The sequence below is a fragment of the Vombatus ursinus genome, unplaced genomic scaffold (genome assembly GCF_900497805.2).
Source record: "Vombatus ursinus unplaced genomic scaffold, bare-nosed wombat genome assembly UNPS02014821.1, whole genome shotgun sequence".
NCBI lineage: Eukaryota > Metazoa > Chordata > Mammalia > Diprotodontia > Vombatidae > Vombatus > Vombatus ursinus.
The window spans coordinates 38,540,846-38,562,598 of record NW_020954599.1 but is presented as its reverse complement, the minus strand read 5'-3'; the positions used below and the strand labels follow the sequence as shown (position 1 = coordinate 38,562,598).

Sequence of the window (21,753 nt, the reverse complement as noted above, 5' to 3'; positions counted from 1 at the left end):
TTGCCTATAAACTTTCAAAATACTTCTTATGTTTTATCTTTTCCAAAAAAAAAATCTCCCATGACTAACCTCCTTTTCTGTCATCAGATATGATCAGTCTCCTCTGTCTTAAAAATAAAAACAGTAATAAGAATCTCACCTACTCCCAATGATTACATTGAATTACTATCATATTTTGTTTCTTCTCCATTCAATGCAAAATTTAAATTTAAAAAAGTAATATTACCAATCTAATCTTTAGCTCCTTGTGATTTGGCTTCACCCCTCCATAAATATAACTCTCTTTTACCTATTTTCAATATTTAACACTAATGAGCATTCTCTTATTGAAAATCTTCCATTCCTGTGGTTTCTGTGACATGTCTTTCTCCTAGATTTCCTCTTATCTAACCAGTTGTTCTTGTCCCTTTGAGTATGCTCCAAAGTTACATCTTTACCTCTTTGACACTTATACTTTCTCCTTTGGGGGGGATCTTACACTCTTTATTTCCATAAATACAATTTGAAACTCTATAAAGATAGTTTCTAAGTTTGCATATTTTAGCATAGAACTGTTGACTTCCATCCCCAGTGTCTTGCTGGGCATTTCCATGTGCATCTCAAGAATCAAAAATTTGAAGCTGGAAGTGACATTACTGGTCATCTAGCCTAATCTCCTCATTTTTGAGATGGATTGTAGACTTTTTTGATAATGGGACATTTTTCTCTGTCCATGATATTACCTTTGGGATGTATTTCTTGGAATGATATACTTGGATCAAAGTTTATATCCTACTAGTTCTTTCCATCAACACAAACTCAATGGACCTAAATTCAAAACTCACCAACTTCTAGTCACAACCAGCTTATCATTTCTGTCAGCAAAATCATTATTTTACCATTCAATAAACACTAGATACTTGCAATCATATTTTTTCTATCTCCTTTTTTCCTAACATTGTTAGCAGCCAAGTTTTCTCAACTTTGCTTTAGAGCATCCAAATTTATACCTTTTCATCTATTTTTACTGTTCTTAGATTAGTTTAGATTTATCTCCTTAAAATACTTTGCACAGGTTCACCTCACTTAAAAACATTTGCCCACAGGAGAAATTCCAAATACGTATGCTTGGCATTCATGATCTTAGACAAAATGCCAATTAACTATTTATTCAAATTCATTGTCATTACTCCAACTTCATTGATGGAATCATTTCCACAAAACACATCATAAATTCTTGAAGCTTAGCTTGCAACTCTCCCTTTGCCCAAAATGTGTATATACACACTACACACACACAGAGAGAGAGACAGAGAAACACACACACACACATAGAGAGAGAGAGAGAGAGAGAGAGAGAGAGAGAGAGATACACACTACCATATACCTCCAGGACCTACATGAATTTCTGTTTCATCTTGCTTGATTTCCCCAAGCTACAGTGAGTTTTGGTTTCCTCTGAATTCAGGTATCACTTAGAGTCTACATTACTTAATTTCTACTTGGCGTATGCTTCATTTGCATTTATATACATACAAATGTGTGTATGGATGGATGTAGGTAGATTGATAGATAAATAGTCTTTTGAAATCTATTCCCAGCCCTTTGAGGAGAAGTTTTTGACTCTTATCTATTTTTTATGCTCAGCACCTAAAATAGTACTTACCCATACACCTATAGAAATGTCCCCTAAAATGTGATCATAAACACAATACATCTCTCTACTATCATAAATGTTTTTATATTATTCTATGCTACTAAAAGTAGATATATTTTTATAAACTTGTTTCTTCGCATTTCCATTTCTGTTTCTTTTCCTCAGAGTGTGAACTATCCAGTAAAAAACAAAAACAAAACATAAAACACATCTTCCTCTTCCTTTGTAAGCCCCACAAATACTTAAAACAGTGTTCCACACAGGTAGAAGCTCAATAAATGCAGTCGATTAATTGACTATCTTCCAAAAACAAAAGTCAAAAATGAATACATTTTACAAAAATGTTCTTGATAAGTAAGCAAGATGGTGTTTTCCAGAAGAATAAACTTGGAAATCTGTTTTTTTTTCTTTGAATGACTTTTTCTGATGTTGTTTAGAAATATTACATTTCTATGCTTACCCGATCACTTTGTTGGGATGGGAGATTACTAAATTTAAGAGAAATCTAATTTGTCAAATTAATCATCTTAAACATGATGAATAGATAAATTAGTACTACAGTAATCATGGCTCTGCCAAGCTTCAAACCAAATAATCCTCAGAAAAAATAACTGATAGTCTCACCTCACTTCTCTAGGAATGTTTTAATAGCTAGATAACATAGTGATATATGACATATTAAAATGAAATATAGCTTAGCTTTATTATACCAAAGTTATAAAATAGCAGAAAATGCAGAGACCCAGGAAAAAACTCTTTTCTTCTTACAAAAAAAGAGAAATGAACAAGATAAAGGTAGGGAAAAGGGAGAATTCTTAAGTTCATTTTTTTATGCCCATTAGAATTGAACTTTTTTTTTCTTTTTGGCTAGACAGTGGGGTTAAGTGACTTGCCCAAGGTCACACAGCTAGTAAGTGTCAAGTGTCTGAGGGCAGATTTGAACTCAGATCCTCCTGACTCCAAGGCTGGGGCTCTATCCACTATGCCACCTAACTGCCCCAGAATGTGAACTTCTTGAGAGCAGTGGCAGTGATTTTGTTTTTCTTTGTGTTCCCAGAACATAATACATTCCTGGCTATTAGTAAATGCTTAATAAATGTTTGTCAACTGACTGACCTACTTAAATAAATGGGATAATACTCTTTTTGATTCTCTCCTGCAGACTTTTGAATTGAAAACATTTTAAGTAGTACTGAAAATTTATGACTTTATGAATTTGTATATTAATCAGTTACATTTAAAGGCCTATGTACAAACTAATTAGTATACTAGGAAATACTACCCTAAAAAAAGCCACTTTATTAACAATTTGTGAGTGCATTATAACCAAACTACAGCCTGAGTCAGAAACCCATCTGATAGAATGCACAGTTATCCTTCCAAAGAGTCTTTAATAATAGTGTGTGTCAGAAGATGGGGGGTAGAGTGCCAAGCTCCTCAAGGGAAGGGATTGTTCTGGTTTTGTTTCAATCATCATGTCATGACTCATAGAAAGTTTTTAATAAATATGCATGAATTGATTTGACATTTCAACAACAACAAGTGATACCCAATCTCACCAACCATAGGTTCTCTATGTTTCAGCTTTCAGATTTGAGGGTGGGGTTGTGATAGAGAGAAGATATTAGGAGAAGATAAAGATGAGAGGGAGGAGAAGAAGAAGCAGTAGGAGAAAGGGGAAAAGAGATAGAGAAAGAAGGAGGAGAATGGGGAAAGGAGGAGTAGAGAAAAAGGAGTTGAGGGGGGATATAAGAGAAGACAATCTCATCTTTAGAGTTCAGCAGAGTGCTTACTGCTTTGCTTTTCTTCTGCTTCCATGTTACAACTTCATCTACTGGACCATCATCAGAAACTATTCTCAGACAACCTTTCCATCTCCTGGAATTTTTTCCAAGCATCTATTGTTGATTTTTCTGGCATATACATACATACATATATAAGGGGAAACTTATCTGAATAGTCACTTGAAATGTACACACTCATCAGTAAAGTGATGTATCTAAAAGATTGGTTCTTTTCCAATCACAAAGGCAGTAAGCCTATCAACTAGAACTAATCATTAACTTACAAGCTTCTCCCACTTTCTCCTTTCTGTTACAATAGACCTCCCTTGAAAAATAACTATATTCATTATAGTTTTATATATTTTCCTGTCCCATATACATATATATACATATATATAGATATATAGATATATATAGATATATAGATGTGTGTGTATGTGGGACAGGAAAATATTGAATATAGTTATTTTTCAAGGAAGGTCTATTGTACATTTCAAGTGACTATTCAGATAAATTTCCTCTTTATATGCAACTTTGACTTGGAAACAGAGCATTGTTCATGTCTACCTGAGTCAGATTCAACTCTCTCAAGTACTTTTGCCCTCTAGAATATCATAGCATTAAGATTTCACTGAATTACAAATATAATTTCTCATGTCTTATTCTCAAAAGACACAAAAAGTTTGTTGTAAATGCCTTACACTTATTTTGCAGAAAAGGAAACTGAAGTTTAAAGAAATGTTGTGACTTGCTGAAATTTATATTCCCAGAAAGGAGTACAGTTGAAATTTATCCATGATTTTATAGATTACAATTCCAACACCCATTTGTCTCTAACACACTATCTTGGCTGCCTATCCATGAAAAAAAGCTAATTTCCCTGACCCTATTAGAGAAGTAGGGCCATATCAACAAGGAATGAAGTCCACAATGCTTTAGCAGAGATGTTGTAAAGAGTGGACTTAAGTGAATAAATGGCTGGACACGTAGAATTTAGAGTTGTTCATTTACAGCAGCCAAGTTACTGCCATGAAAACCTGGGGGAGAGGGGAGAGAAAATAGTTTATGATGTCCAAAGGTAGAATGGGATGGTCAAACATTTGTTACATGTTACCAAACATTAAAGGACATATAAGACAGGAGTCAAGATTGTGGAGCAAAGTCAGGGGCTCACCTGAGCTCTTCCAAATTCCCCTCCAAAAATGTTAAAATAATGCCTCAAAATGAATTCTGGAGTAGCAGAACCAACAAAAGGATAAGTGGAAATAATTTACAAGCCCAAGTCAACCTAGAAAGTGGGCAGGAAAGGTCTGTTGCATTGGGTTGAGAGTGGAATGCAGTCCAGAGCAAGGCAAGACACAGGCATGACAGTAATAGACCATACCTCAGCTAGCCATCAGTAGACCTTAAGGGCAACTGAATCAAGAGCAGTGACTTCTTGAGCTCTCAGCCCACAGATAATAATGTTGGTGGACAACTTGTCAGAAGGAGATTACAGGGATCCCTTTGCTAGCACTGGGTGCAGGACTTCATTGCATTGCCCATAGGCTAATCCAGGTTCCAGTCCTGGGTCTCAGTTCCAAGGTGGGGAGGGACACTAGCTCACCAGAGCTTGTACCCACATGGAAGCTGGGGGCATGGTCAAAATTCCAGGGTCAAAAAGAGTACTTGTGGTCATTCATAGGCCAGAACACAGGGCATGAGACTAATAAAAACACCTCTGCTTAGATCATACCACCTTGGAAGCACTGAAAATTTATAGACCCTCCCAGTACTAGCTCCAATATCAATTATGCAAAAAAACAGAAGTTTGGACAATGCTCTCTCCACACCAGGAGCACAGTGCAACTTAAACATACAGTTAAAAGTCAAGAAATAGGCTGGGAAAATGAGCAAATGAAATGAAAATGAGCAACCATCAAAAAAAGAACTTGACCAAAGAAAGTTACAAAAATTCACATGCAGCCTTCTAGGTACTTGGGTGTGGCCTTTTGACTGATTTCAAGTTTTACAGAACAAATCCTTTTATTAAGGAAATTTGTTCTGTGTAGTTTGGATTCAGTCAAAGGGCAGTACTTGAGGACCTAGAGGAATGAGAAAGAGAAATTCATTGAGAAAAGAGAGAAGGGAGAGGTAGAAGGAAGTAAATTATCGCTCACAAAAGAGGCATGAGAAAGCTTTTATGGTGCAAGAAAAAGATGGGGGAACTGGGTTGGAGTGCTTAAACCATACTCTCATCAGAAATGACTCAAAGAGGGAATATGCAATGATTTGGATATAGAAATCTATCTTACCATCTAGAAAACTAGGAAGGGAAGGGGATAAGAAAAGGTAGGGAGCTGATAGAAGGGAGGTTGTATTGGGGGAGGAAGTAGTCAGAAGCAAAATATTTTTAAGGATGGACTGGGTGAAAGGAGCAGAGAGAGAAAAAAAGAGTAGGGTAAACATACAGAGGATTGGATGGAGGGAAATACACAGTAAACAATCATAACTGTGAAAAAAATTAAAAATTATTTTATCAGAGAAATAACACATTTCCCTGATAAAGACTTCATTTATCAAATATATAGAGAACTGAGTCAAATTTATAAGAATACAAGTCATTCCCCAATTGATAAATGCTCAAAGAATAGAAACAGCTTTTAGAAGAAGTAAGCAAAGCTATCTATAACCATTTAAAGATGCTCTAAATCACTACTGATTAGAGAAATGCATAATAAAACAACTCTGAGTTACCATTGGGTGACATAACAGAAAAGAAAAAAAATGACAAATGTTGGAGGCAATGTAGGAAAATTTAGACACTAGTACACTATTGGTGGAGTCATGAACTGATATAATTATTCTGGAGAGTAATTTGGATCTGTACCCAAAAGGCTATAAGACCATGCATACCCTTTGACCCAGCAATACCATTGCTGGATCTATATCCAAAATAAGTTAAAAAAAAGTAAAAGAATCTATATGTACAAAAATATTTATAGGATCTCCTTTTGTGGTGACAAAGAATCAGAAATTAAGGGGATGCTCATCAATTGGCAAATGGCTGAACAAGTTGTAGTATATGAATATGATGTAATATTATTATGCTATAAAAATGATGAGCAGTATGCTCTCAGAAAATCCTATACTCACACAAACAGATACAAAGTGAAAGGAGCAGAACCAAGAGAACATTGTATACATTACAGCAATATTGTATGAGGATCGACTGTGAATGACTTAGCTATTCTCAGCAATATATGATCCAAGACAATTCTGAAGGACTTATGAAAAATACTATCCACCTCTGGAGAAAGAATTGATGGTATCTTAATGCAAATAGAGGCATCCTTGTTTTTTAAACTTTCTTTATTTTTCTTGTTTTATTTTGTTGTTGTTTTTGTCTGTGTTTTCTTTCACAACATGACTAATATGGAAATGTTTTGCACTGACCGCACAAGTATAACCCATATCAAATTGCTTGCATTCGCAAGGAGGACAGAGGGGAGCAAGAGTGGGAGAAAATTTGTGCCTCATTTTTTTTAAATGGATGTTAAAAATTATTTTTACATGCAATTGGGAAAAATATTTAACCATTTCACACACAAAAAGAATAAAAGAATATAAGCTCCTCAAGGACAAGAATCTTTCTTTTTGTTTTTCATTAGCACTGTCTCTGTCTCTGTCTCTGTCTCTATTTCTCTCTCTCTGTGTCTCTCTGTTTCTCTCTCTCACTCACTCTCTCTCTCTCTCTCTGTTTCTCTCTCTATCAGGATTGGATCTATCAGTTCATGGCAATATGGAATTCTTAGAGAGAAAATTTCTGTTCCCAGTGCAAATTAGCAAATGCTGCATAATTGAGTCTTGGGGAATTGTTTTTAGGGTACTGATGGTTAAGTTGTTTTGTCCAGCTTCACATAGTCACTGCACATCAGATTTGATTTTAGGTCTTCCCAATTACTAGTATGGCTCTGTATATGCTATACCATGCTGCCCATATGCATACCTCTTGTATGTAGTAGGCATTTAATAAATGGTTGTTGGAAAAAATGAATGCATGAACACTTATTGAATTAGTGAATACTTCATACTTAAAGGAATGAATATAGAAATAGCAGTGAGGAAACACTACTCCTGATCAATTTAATTTCTTCCTGATTACTTCCATTCTATTATCATATTAAACAATTGCATGGGAGGTGACATAACATATTTCATTTGATTCTAATTCAATAAAAATTCTCCCCATATGGTCACTATTTCTTTTTTGTTAAGGTTTCATCAGAATAACTTGATAAACCACTACTTCAGTTGTTTCCCATGATAAATTTTATGCACAGATAAGAAGTCTATTCTTTACATATTTGCACAACCAAATGAAATTTATTGATTAGTAACACTTAATATCTTTCCCAGCAGCCATTTTAAGGGATAGTATCAATTTTCTAATCTTAAATGTTTAATATTTGAAAGCTAGTAAAACTCATTAGCAATGCATATTACCATTTACTGCAGCCTAAAATATTGAAACACTTGGAGAAGTACTTCCTCTTGAGATCAAAACTGGTATCACTAGCTTACAAATCAAATACTGAGCTGTATAAACAAATAGATAGCTGTACCCTTTCAAACCCATCAGTCCCTGTTTTACTAAACCTAGATTTGTGTATAAATAGCTAACAGCACTAAAGGTTAGTAATGGAGCCTACTGTCAGTGATTTCAGTTGGATTCCCAAGCAGAACTAAATCAGCATACTCCAATAGTTCCAGTCACCATATGCTTGGGAGGAGAAACTTTTAGTAGATAGTACAAAAATGTGTTCTTTTTCTGGCACAGATCCATGTATTATCTCAAAGGGACTAGTTAATAAATTTAGGTTCACTTAATTCTTAAAGTAATTTTGTATCATCCACTCTTTAGGATTGAGGAAGTTACCAGTTACACTGAGGACTGGTGTCCCTTTGCAGGGTGCCAACAACTAACCAGTCTCTCAGTTTTTGCCATTAAAATAATAATAAGCTATTCCTATTACCTATGAAGATTGAACACTGAGGAAATGAACCATGTTTGCCATCATAAACCTCCACAAGGTATTGAAATTTGTTGCTTGTGCAAAAACTGGGACTGTTTTTTTTTTTTTTAGAAAAGATTTTCATTCAAAGTTTTTAGACTGTGGGAATTCTTTTTTGAGACTTTAAAATAGCTGCACACATTAGGCAGTTTTGTGAAAGCCTCATTTTTGTTTATGGTTAGGTATCTCTCATAATACTTTCAACTCTTGGTGCATGTTGAGATACCACTGCCCAACCAGGGAAACAGAGGCAACTGGAGTCTCTTTTGATAAATAATGTATAATTAAGACAATTTTCATATTGTTAGGATTATCCATAATTGTTATTTATGTTGAAGGGAGGAATAGAAAGGAGTAATTATACACATATCAAGAGGATAATTCAATTACACTTTTTAATTAATATCTTCTAAGATAACAAAAGTCAGTAAGCAACCTCCCTATCTCTACCCTCTCTATGCTCCTCCAATCCAGTTTACTTACATTGAGTATGAGATATTTTAAATGTACCTTTGACATCTTTGCCCTCTTACTTGCTTATTTTTTTTAAGAAAAGAAAGTGTAAGTGCGTCCAATTAAATGAGAGGCCCATGACCTTTAAAAGCCACAGGATTCGAGTGACTATATAAAAATAATTATTACAATCCAATTTCTGTTTCAATTTGTTTTCTGTTGGTTTCTTCTGAGAGGATTAAAAGTGAGAATAAAGATCAATTCCCTGGCAATAGAACTTCACAAGTAGGGAGATGCCCATCTAATGTGATTTGAATAAACACAAAATATTCCTCTTTCATAACACTGAAATTCCAACCTTTTATTCAGTTATTGAGAACCAAAGCAAGACTTCCAGTCTTAGAAGGACCCTTCTTAGAAGATTTAGAGGAAAATAAAATAAAATAAAATAAAACAAGCAGGTAAAAATGTATGAGAATTACATAGGAAAAGGAGGTGTGAATGGAATTATCACCGAAGGGAGAGGAGAATGTTTCAGAGATGAAGGCAATATCTCCAGAAAGTCCTGGATAAAACACAAGTATGTTAACTAACCCTGTTTCATATATTATGTTTACTCAATGAATACTTACTAAGGTGTTGATACCTTCTAAAATGCTTGCCATTGCAATTAGCACATTAGCATATGTAAACAAATATTTATCACAATAATTTGCACAATTTTATTGGATTAGCCGGAAGTTTCCTAGAAAAGATCAGGGGAGAGTAAATAGAGAACAGGTAAATTTTGGAAATAGAGCAAGAAAGCAGAGAACTAATAGGCAATTGAGATTTGGGAAAGGTACTCTAAAATTTACTTTAAAATTTCAAAGATTAGTAATTTTCTTGGTGTAGCCCACCCACAAACATAAATCATAACCCCAATACAACTTAACTGATAATTTTCAAGAGTTAATGGCATATCAATGAAATCTGTCACTCTGAAGCAAAACAGATGTTGAACTTATTTAGCCTTCAAACACTACATATACAATCAACAGTCAGCACATATACTTCAGATTTTAGACAAAGACCAAATTGAAGTTCCTCATTATTACATGAATTTGAATAATTTGCAGGTTAAATCATGTCCTTCAAAACATATTAACTATAGCAAAAATCCTGAGATTTTGTAGTCATTTATAAAATAACCATAATTCTTTTCTTTCAATACACTATAGTTTCACTGAATCAAATGTTGTAAAAATAATAATGAGAAGTAGCAAGGTGAAATGGATACGAAGGCTGACTTTTGACACCTGGGTTCAATGGTTGCCTAAGAGAGTTGAAATAACCCTGACAGTTACTTAGTCCCCATTTTAAAGAGGTTAAAGGACTATTCAGTGTCAAATAACAAAACATCTTAAGTAGAATTCACACATAGATCTTCCTGTCTCCAGGTGAGCTCTACTATGCCATACTTTCCCACAACATAGCAAAGTTAATAAATTGGTATTAAGTGAAAAGGAAGAACATAATGGTATCTACAATCATTGGGGCAAACATCATTTTTCATATTTGAATTAAGATTATCAAAATGAAATCCACAGTTGAGCAATTAGTGATTAATATAGATAGCTTGAACTCTAACATTAAAGAAAAAATAATAATTTTCCTTGGTAGCATGTACCTCTTCCCTTCCCTTTCTTACCTTTAGAATGATATAATATAAAGATACCTGGCTCTTGTTACATTTGAAAATTAAGATAAACTGAGAGACAATGATATGAGCATGATCAATTTATTAGTTAGGCAATCAGTAACCAATAAATTGGGTGAGGCCTCATTCAATCACCAAAGACCCTAAGGCCAGTCTCACCAGCCTTAATACAGCTTTGAAGAGTACAGAGTTTGGTAGATGAGGAAGACAATGCAGTTGGTTACGGGACAGAAAGAATTATAATAGTGGGAACAATGTGAATGGTTATTTTTTTTAAATTGGGCTACCACATTTGAGGCTAGTTATCATCTCCCTCCAACAATTATAGAATGTTAATTGGTTTATGGGACTCTTCAGGATCTTGCAGATTTTGTTAGCAAACCTGAGTTAGCAGATTTTCTAGTACCTGGAAGGATTTAGGGAGATGTTAGGGAGATAAAAATTGTACAAAGACAGGAAAGTATGGACAATAGACCTTTTTGGGATAGTGACAAGTTAGTTTGTAACTTCAAACTAAATCACAGCTGACTCAGGAATGGAGAAATGTGAACTAAGAAATTATATAAAATGAGGCAGCAATACATAATAGGGTCAATTACAGAATAGAATAAATTATTAAATTATACAAAGTAATTTTAATTTCCTCACACTGCAGTCAGAGGACCAAGGTTCCAATACTGCTTTAGTCTTTTACTACCTGTGTGACCTTGAGTAAGTTAGATAACCTTGATGGACTCATTTTCTTCATCTATAAAACGATAGAGTTGTCCTAGATGACCTCTGACACATAATGTCCCTTTCTGCCATAAATTTATTATCCTAAAATTCAATAAATTATTGGAATAATTCATTGCTTTATTAATTCAATTCAGACAGAATGTTTTTTTCTTTAATGTATAGATGAAGCAAATATCTCTCCTCAGGAATAACTCTAAGTGTTCTTCTAGTTAAAGGGAATGAAGCTTTGTGAATTCAGAAATCAACATTCACAATGAATGGAACTGTATTTCTTATTTTTAAAAAAATTATTTGTATATTTTACATTCATTTAAAAATTTTGAATCTTAAATTGTCCCCTTTCCTCTAGCCTCTTCCTGACCCATTGAAAATGGGTTATGATATCGATTTTACATGTGAAATCATTCAAATCACATTTCCATATTCATCATGTTACAATATTATATATTAATATGTGTATACTATATATAATGTATATATGTACATATATAGTACACATGTTTATATACTGTATATATGAGAGAATATTATACTTCACTATGCACTCAGTATTAATCAATCAGTAATCAGCTCTTTCTCTGGAAATGGATAGCATTTTTCATCACGGGTCCCTTGGAATTGTTTTGGATCATTGTACTGATGAGAGTGGTTATGGACTTTAATGTCTTAAACCTTTCCTTTGTCCATCTGTTTTTTGGTTGAAAGAAGTTAATGCTGAATGTAATAGCTGAAGGGCAGGGAACACTAAAAGGAAAGAGGTAGATCCAGAGTTAGTTGGAGGCAAATGTGAGGCAAGATCATAGTCAAAGCAGAGGATGTGGTCCATAGTGTCAATAGGTAACAAGGCCTAGTCTTTAAGGCCCATCCATCCTTAATCAACTGGGAAATATTCATCTAGGCATTGTTTTCTGAGTTCTGTCACAGGAACCCTTTTTGCCCCCTTGATGAACATCTGAAAACTTCAAGGTAAATATGCAATACTCCCAAACTAGATATAGTAGTGAGTAATTGGCTATGATATAAACTAGTAAATAATAGCACTATATTTTTGAAAATTGCATATTTTGAATGCTCATCATTTGGGGTCTACAGCAAAATATTCCATTATAATTCATTCTAATCATATTTGTTATAGATTCATGAGTTTTTTTTTTTTAAATTCACATATTTTAATAGCTCAACATTCTTTTAGGCATATATTTTTCTGGAAAATGGTTGAACTGTTATAAGCTATCAAAGGACAAGATAGTAAAGCAAGCACTGCTGGGTTAGAGTGAGGGCAGTGAACATGGTGGGGATCTTCCTGACATTAATCCTACCATGATAGTTGATTTCTTATTAATAATTTTTAAAGCTGTTTTGGGTAACATGACAATCTTTTTCTTCTTGTCATATTCTATAGGACTAAAGTAGAAGCAACCATATTTGGAAATATTTCTCTTAAAAACAGATTATAAAATTAAAATGTGATATGTTGTCTAATGAATTTTAATATATTAAATCAAAAATATGCCCCTAAAAAGTTCTATTTTTCTTCCTTTGATCCTCTAATATCCTAAAGTTTTTTTTATCTTTTTTCTTTATTTTTCTTTTTTTGTTTTTTTCTTATTTTTTTTATATATTTGTTTCGATTAATTTAAATTTTCACCCCATATTGCCCCTCTCCCCACCCCAAGATGGCATGCATTCTAAATACCCCTTCACCAGTCTGCCTTCCCTTCTATCTCTCCCCCCCTTCTCTTATCCTCTTCCCCTTCAATTTTCCTATACGGGAGGATGGATTTCTGTACCCCATTTCCTGCATTTCTTATTTCCCAGTTACGTGTGAAAACAGTTTTTTTAAACATGTGTTTTTAAAACTTTGGGTTCCAAATTTTCTCCCATCCTCCAACCCCACCCACTCTCATTGATAAGGCAAGCAACTAAATATAGGTTATATAAGTGCAGTTATGCAAAACACTTCCATAGTAGACAAGCTGTGAAAAACTAACTCTATTTCCCTTCATCCTATCCTGCCTCCCCCCATTTATTCTATTCTTTCTTTTGACCCTGTCCCTCCTCAGAAGTATTTGCTTCTGATTACTCCCTTTCCCAATCTGCCCTCCTCTCTATCATTTCCCTACTCTCTTGTCCCCTTCCCCCCCTATTTTCCTGTAGGGTAAGACAGATTTCCCCACCCAATTGAGTGTGTATGTTATTCCTTCCTTAAGTCAAATCCTATGAGAATAAGATTCACTCATTCCCTCTCACCTTCCCCTGTTTCCCCTCCTCTATAAGAGCCTTTTCTTTTCTGGTTTTTTTTTTTTTTTTTGGATAATTTACCCCATTCTACCTCTCCATTTCTCCTTCTCCTAGTATAATCCTCTCACCCCTTAATTTTATTCTCCAAATATGACCCCTTCATTTTCAACTCACCCTGTGCCCTCTATCTATCTATATCTATATATATACGTACATATAATTTTTTCTCCTCCAGCTACCCTAAATACTGACGAAGGTCTCATGAGTTACAAATATCATCTTTCCATGCAGGAATGTAAACAGTTCAACCTTAATAAGTCTCTTATGATTTTCTCTTTCCTGTTTACCTTGTCATGTTCCACTCGTGTCTTGTATTTGAAAATCAAACTTTCTATTCAACTCTGGTCTTTTCATCAAGAATGCTTGGAAGTCTTCTTTTCACTGAATGACCATTTTTTCTCCTGAAGAATTATACGCAGTTTTGCTGGGTAGGTGATTCTTGGTTGTAATCCTATCTCCTTTGTTATCCGGAATATTATATCCCATTCCTTGTGGTCCCTTAATGTAGAAGCAGTTAAATCTTGTGTTATCCTGATTGTGTTTCCACAATACTTGAATTGTTTCTTTCTGGCTGCTTATAATATTTTCTCCTTGACCTGGGAACTCTGGAATTTGGCTACAACATTCCTAGGAGTTTTCCTTTGGGGATCTCTTTCAGGAGGAGATTGGTGGATTCTTTCAACTTCTATTTTGCCCTATGGTTCTAAAATATCAGGGCAGTTTTCCTTGATCATTTCTTGAAAGTTGATGTCTAGGCTCTTTTTTTGATTGTGGCTTTCAGATAGTCCAATAAATTTTAAATTCTCTCACCTGGATCTATTTTCCAGGTCAGTTGTTTTTCCAATGACTTATTTCACACTGTTTTCTATTTTTTCATTCTTTTGGATTTGTTTTACAGTATCTTGATTTCTCATAAAGTCATTAGCTTCCAATTGCTCTATTCTAATTTTTAAGGAAGTTTTTTCTTCAGTAATCTTTTGGACTTCCTTTTCCATTTGGCCAATTTTACTTTTTAGGTCATTCTTCTCCTCATTGGCTTTTTGGACCTCTTTTGCCATTTGGGTTAGGCTATTTTTTAAGTTGTTATTTTTTTCAGTATTTTTTTGGGTCTCCTTTAGCAAGCTGTTGACTTGTTTTTCATGATTTTCTTGCATCACTCTCAGTTTTTCCTCTACTTCTCTTACTTGCTTCTCAAAATTCCTTTTGAGCTCTTCCAAGGCCTGGGATTGATTCATAGTTTTCTTGGAGGCTTTGGATGTAGGAACTTTGGCTTTGTTGTCTTCTTCTGGTTGTATGTTTTCATCTTCTTTGTCACCAAAGTAAGATAATATAGTCTGACTCTTTTTGCACTGCTTACTCATGATCCCAGTCAATTACTTGAGTTTTAAACTCTTTGTTAAGGTAAAAGTCTGCTTCCAATGTGAAGAGTGTATTGTGCCAAGCTTTGGGGGTTTGTACAGCTATTTTCAGAGGTACTTGTAGGGACCTGTAAATTTTCAGTTCTTCCAAGTTGCTATGATAAGGGGCGAGGTGTTTCCACCGCCACAACAAGCTTCACCACACCAGCATTCCCCCTAGCTCCAGGACCGCCCTTCAGAACTGTGACTCAGATCCAAGCACCGGTAAAGCATGAGATTCCTGCCTCAGCACTGGCAAAGAGAACCCTGCAATCCCCCTGTGATCAGCCACTCGATTGCCCCTCAGTCTGTGGGCCAGAAGCTCAGGAAAAAGCCACGGCACCAGGCCACACTCGAGATTTGAGGCTGAGATCTAGCTCCTCTCTCACTGCAGTCACAGACTTTTCCTGCTGACCTTCTAAGTTGTCTTTGGAATTCTGGGGTTGAGAAGTCTGGAAACTGCCACAGCTGCCCATGATTCAGTCCTCTGAGGCCTGCTCCAGGGTCACTGCAGCCTGCGCGCCCACACCAAACTGTGCTTCTCTCCCTGCCTGACACGATATGCCTTTCTGATCAACCATCCAGGCTGTCTTTGGCTGGAAATTTATTTCACTTTGTCTTTTTGTGGGTTCTGCTGCTTTAGAATTTGTTCAGTGCCATTTTTTTTAGGTATTTGGAGGGTTTTGGGAGAGAGCTCAAGACAGTCACCTCTGCCATCTTGGCTCAGCCCCCCCCCCTCCAAGGTTTTCCAAAAGAGAAAAATAGCTAAAAAAAAAAGATGCTGGTTTATTAAAGCACCTGTTGTATTTTTTGTAAATTACACTAATAAAACCCAGAATAAGCAGTCTCCAACCCATCACACTTTTCAAAATGCTAAAACTTTTCGTGATCATTTATTTAAACTGTATACATAAGTGTACAGGATTCTTGTCTAAAATGGGAATGTTTCAGTTAACTATTTGAAAGATATGCCTTGACATAAAGTCTTTTTTTTTTTTTTGGCTAGGCAATGGGGTTAAGTGACTTGCCCAGGGTCACACAGCTAGTGTTATGTGTCTGACACTGGATTTGAACTCAGGTCCTCCTGAATCCAGGGCCAATAATTTATCTACTGTGCCACCTAGCTGCCCCTAGGTAAAGTCTTGCATGTCCTAATTTCAAAGCAGGTTCCTGATCAATAATGGTGAAGATTATGGTGAGTGAAGGCTTACTGATGTTGTCCTTATCACCCATTGCTTCTGTGAGGGTTTTCCTATTTATTTCATGCCTGTCTATTTAGGGGATTTTTTAACTCTTTCGTTCTTTTCTCTCTGTTGTCAAACAAGCTGTGCTTATTTATCTGTCTTGGAATTAACCATAATGGAATCTCTTTGGTCTCACAGGTGTTCCTAAAAATAAGTATTTTCTAGTTAAAGGGAAGTGCAGATAAATTATAGACAATCAGCCTGACCTAATATTCCAGATAAACACATATACTTCTTCCTTCATTGGATAAACATGGCTAAAGCACAAGCAGTGTCATTTACAAAAGCTACTGTGAAGTGTCTTAACTCATAGCCTAGATTGAGAATGCCAGAGACAGAAGGGATCTTAGAGTCAATCCAGTACAATCCCTCTCAAGCCAACAAAGGTGAAATGACTAGCTGCCTCAATGGACGGAGCACTAGAGATGGAGTCAAAAAGACCTGATATCAAATCTTATCTCAGATACTAGCTTGCTGTGTGACTTTCAGAAAGTCAATTAACCTCAGCTTTTTCATCTATAAAATGGGGTTAATAGCTTCTAACATCCAAGGTTGTTGTGAGGATAAAATGAGATACTTTGAAAGCCTTATAGCACTGCATGAATGATAGTTATTATTATTATATTAATGTCACATTAGATAGTAAGTAACTTAAAGGAATTCAAAAGCAGGTGCCCTGAATCTAGATACAGTCATCTTTCTAATATAACTATTTGTCAAGTTCAATCATGGTACAATTAAGGATACTTCAAAGAAGAACTTATAAAAACTTAGAATACTAAAATATTAGTTTAGCAATTATTACCATTTATCATTGAACTCACCACTGTGATCTTTGAAATTGTGCTATAATATATCCTTAGTAATGTTATTGGTTTTACAGGGCCTGAGATAGGTTGCAACATCTCTGACCTCTTTTTGAAAGTACTAAAGCCTGAAATCTCACCCTTCAACTACTTTAAATTTAGATTAATATTGTGACCTCATATGTTTGGGTTAAACATTTCCCTGTGTACTTAAGTTAATACTGTGCCTTGCTTAAAATCTCACTCTTAGAAAGTAGAAATAGTATCTTCTGAAATTAATCTGTTGGACCACAATTACAAGACAAGATTATCTTGAACCATTGTCAAATTGAACTCCTTGCCCTTATTAAAAAGATTATTTAAGTCATTCAAGACAAAAAGTTCATAGAATCATAGATATTAAATTTGCAAGGGATCTTGTGGGTCATCCTGTCCAAACCACTTATTATTAAAGAGATCAAAATTCAGACTCAAAGAGTTTAAGAGAGATGCAAGAGGCCATACAAGAAGGAAATGGCAAAGCTGAGATATGGACTCATACTGGCTGATTTCAAATCTAATACAGACTGGACTGTTTTCTCAAAGATTTGTAAATAGTTGAGTAAAGGCAGAACCAACTGATTATTTCCTGAAATGAATATAAATTCTCACTATATGACTCTCTCTCTCTCAGTCTCTCTCTCTCTCTCTCTCTCTCCATATATCCATATATATATATGTGTGTGTGTGTGTGTGTGTGTGTGTGTGCCTGTGACTATCTCTATAGATAGATACGTACACACATATATACATATATACAAGCACACACATATATGTATGTATGTATATATGTGTATATATGCAGAGAGAGAGGCAGAAAGTGGAATGGTTGATTTATAACAAGTATAAAATGATCAGGGTATATATTTTTCTCTTTTTTCCATCTACAATTGTATAATCTTTGCCCTTTTCAAGCGTTCAAGGACTTCAGTTGTTCTGCATAACTGAATACAGGAACAAACTTTGATTTCAATATTAGGGACTGCCAGTGTAACTGAGATCCATACTGCATTTATCATTTGCCAAAACTCACACATCTAAGTTCTGTCAAAGCCAGAATTGGGATCCAGGTCATCCTTATTAATAGCTCCATCTATTGGATAAGCTATGGTGCCTCAAATATCCTCCATGACTTATCACAAATAATATTTAATAGCTTCTAATGACATCCTTCCATGAATTTGACAGACATATGATGTCCTCAGTGATTTGAATTAGTGGAAAAGAAATAGCACATAATGGTGATGTGACAATTTTCAGCCTACTGGACAAGGACTGTATTACACTTGGTTTGTAGAATCACATTTTAGTGTCTAGTACATTGTTGTTGTTCAGTGAATGTTATCATAAATGATGATAGTGCTCTAGGATGAACAATAAGAAAACCAAATGGAAAACTGCATAGAGGCACCAAAATACAGAAGTATTTAATATTTCCACTCACTGAGAAAGCCTCATGAGAATCACTTCTCATTTTCTGCAAGACTCAGGGGGGACCATATTCATTAGAACTGTCATGTGCAGTGACAGGTGTAGTTACAGTTGCAAAATGATCTCCTTTATATCTTTATTTTCATGTGCTCAGAACTCTGAAAATTTCACCTTTTTTTTGTCCAGAAATTTGCCATGATTTGGCCTGAGGCCAAAAGCTTTTTCATGCCTTTGGTTGTAACTATAGGCTATAAAGACATGAAGGAAATATATTTTGCTCTTCTAAAATACCTTAAGGAATTTTATTTTAATAAATAAATTGTAGACGTAACTTTGAAAATGTAAAACCCAAAATGTGGACTGTAAGTTATCTCTCCAGGGAGTTGCTTTCTATTTTAAAGTCTTTTAAATTGAAGAAAATCAATAATGTCAAATTAGAATTATAGATTCTAAGTTAAGAAAAGCAAAGTATGCTATGTGAATTAGAATGTGTTATGAACTTCCAACAGGAGTGAAAAATAGACAGACATGTAGAAAGAGAGATAGAGGACAGAAGCAGACAGAAAGATGGACATTTATTTGGTGTTCACTTCAAATTCATAGTTAATAAGGACACTTCAGGTTAAGGTAATGCATGTAGTGTAGTTTAATGGATTGCACTGTAGATTTTGAATTAGAGCAAACAGGTTTGAATCCTCTCCCTTTTTTTGCCACTTACTACCTGAATGACTTTAGGCAAGTGATTTTATCTCTCTGGTCCTTAGTTCCTTCTCCTGTTAAATGTGGTTATTTGACTAAATGACATCTCATGTCCTTTTGAAGTCTAAATCTATGATCCAATATAAAGTACTTCACAACACTTAAAATACCATATGAATACAATCTTATTTGCTAGAAACTTCACCACTACAACCACCATCACCATGATTTTACTCTTCTCATTTTATTTTGAGAGAATTCAGATATAACAATTCCTAGAAATTCCCCCATTAGCTAGTTTTTTTTTTCTTGTTTTTGTTCATTTGTTTGTTTGTTTTTGCTAGGCAATAGGGTTAAGTGACCTGCGCAGGGTCACATAGCTAGTAAGTGCTATGTGTCTGAGGCTGGATTTGAACTCAGATCCTCTTGACTCCAGGGATGATATTTTGTCCACTGTGCCACATAGCTGCCATGACTAGTTTTCTTTTAAGATTAGTGTTTTGTGGATCAATAAGCAGATGGATCAAATGACATCATCTTCTGAGATCTCACTGAAAGTAATTCAGGACAACTTATAATAGTAGATAATAGGACAAGGATGATGTCATCCTGTTTCTGCATGTTTTCAATTCCTTCTGCTAGGTCTCTTTAACTAGTTGATACTAGTTAATTATTGGTGTTCCCCAAGCCTATCTTTGATCCTTTTCTCTTTTCCTTCCATACTGTTTCATTGATAGTCTCATCATGTAACATGAACTCAATTATCGTCTCCATTCAATATTACCTTGAATTTATTTTACAAACTTATGTGTGTGCATACTGTTTTCCCTTGTTGAAGCTCCTTGAGGGCAAGGGTTAATACACACACACACACACACACACACACACACACACACACACACACACATATATATATATATATATATATATATATTCTTTATGCCCCAGAACATTGAACAGTGCCTAAATCATAGTAGTACTTTAACAGACAATTATTGCTTAACTGGTTAATTTTTCTATGGATATCCACACCCCCCAGTTCTATAAAACCAGGCCTGAGATCACTTCCCACATTGCCAGTTGTATAATTTTAACTCTATATTCCATGGTAACTTCAAATTCACTGTCTTCAAAACAGAACTCATTATCTTTTCCTCAAAACCTATCCCTTTTTTCTAATTTCCTTATTTCAATGAAAGACCCCCACAATCATTGCAGTTACTAAGATTCTTAACCTCAGATTTATCTTTAACTGCTCACTCTGCCTCAGACTACAAATCTATATTTCTATCTCTATATCTATATATAGAGATATAGATGTAGATATATATATAATATTCAGTTACAAAATCTTATTAATTCTGATTCTAAAACATTTCTCACTTCTGTTCCCTTCTGTCCCTTCACATAGCCTCCAGCCTAGTTCACGTACTTATCACTTTTCTCCTAAACTCCAGCAATAATTTACTAATGTCTTCTTCCATTCATCTTACAGATATCTAAATGTTATTTTCCAAAAGTACAATTTGGACTGGGTCATTCCTTTTTCCAACACATTCTAGTGGTAACCTATTGATTCTAAGGTCAGATATAAGCTATTCTATTTAGTTTTTATTGACCATCAAAATCAGTCCTCAACTTAACCCTTTAAATTTATCATAGAAGATTTCCATTCCCATAGTTCTGACAAACTAGGTTCTTGCTATTTCTCTCATAAGGTACTCCTAATATCTTTGCACACTTGCACACATTGTTCCCCATGCCTGGAATTACTCTCTTCCCACTTCCATCATGGAGCATGCCCAGTTCCCTTGAAAGCTGAGCTGGAGCATCATTGCATTTCCTGATCCTCTTACCACCCCAAATTAGCTTGTATTCAGTTTGTATATTTTTTATATATTATTGCGTGTGTGTATATATGTTGGCTACTCCCCATATAATGTAAGTTCCTTCATGGCCAGCACTATGTCATTTTTTTTTGTTTTTGTTTTGCCAGTGTCCTGCCCAGGAGGTGGGGCTGAAAGTAGATAAATGGAAAAGTCAGGACTCTACTTTGGCATAATGCAGAGGGGAGAGATTTTGAGAGTGATATGAATATCCTACCCTTCCTCTTACTTAAAAGTAGTATACCTAAATGCAAATGAAAGAGAAAGTGATATAGAGAAAATGCACATAACAGAATGACCTCCATATTCTTTCCACATCTTGTAACAGTTTTTCTCACAAGAGGAGATAATGGTGGGAAAAGATCACTGAACTGGTAGATTGAAGATTTGGGTTTGAGTTGAGTGACCCTGTACAAATCCATTTACCTCTCTGAGCCTCATTTTCCTTTAAAAGAAAGGAACTGGACTCTATGTTCCCTTCTAGCTCCAAAAGTCTATTAAATATGTCATTGAAATTTACCCCTTACTTCAATAGATGTATTGGTATATTCCTTTATAATTAAAAAAATTATATCTTTTTTATGAT

At 35.0% G+C, this 21,753-nt stretch overlaps 1 pseudogene; it reads right to left on the bottom strand.

Annotated features, from left to right (window-relative positions):
* The window catches only part of LOC114024448, a 123,813-nt pseudogene that overhangs the window by 49,407 nt on the left and 52,653 nt on the right, over positions 1-21,753 (bottom strand).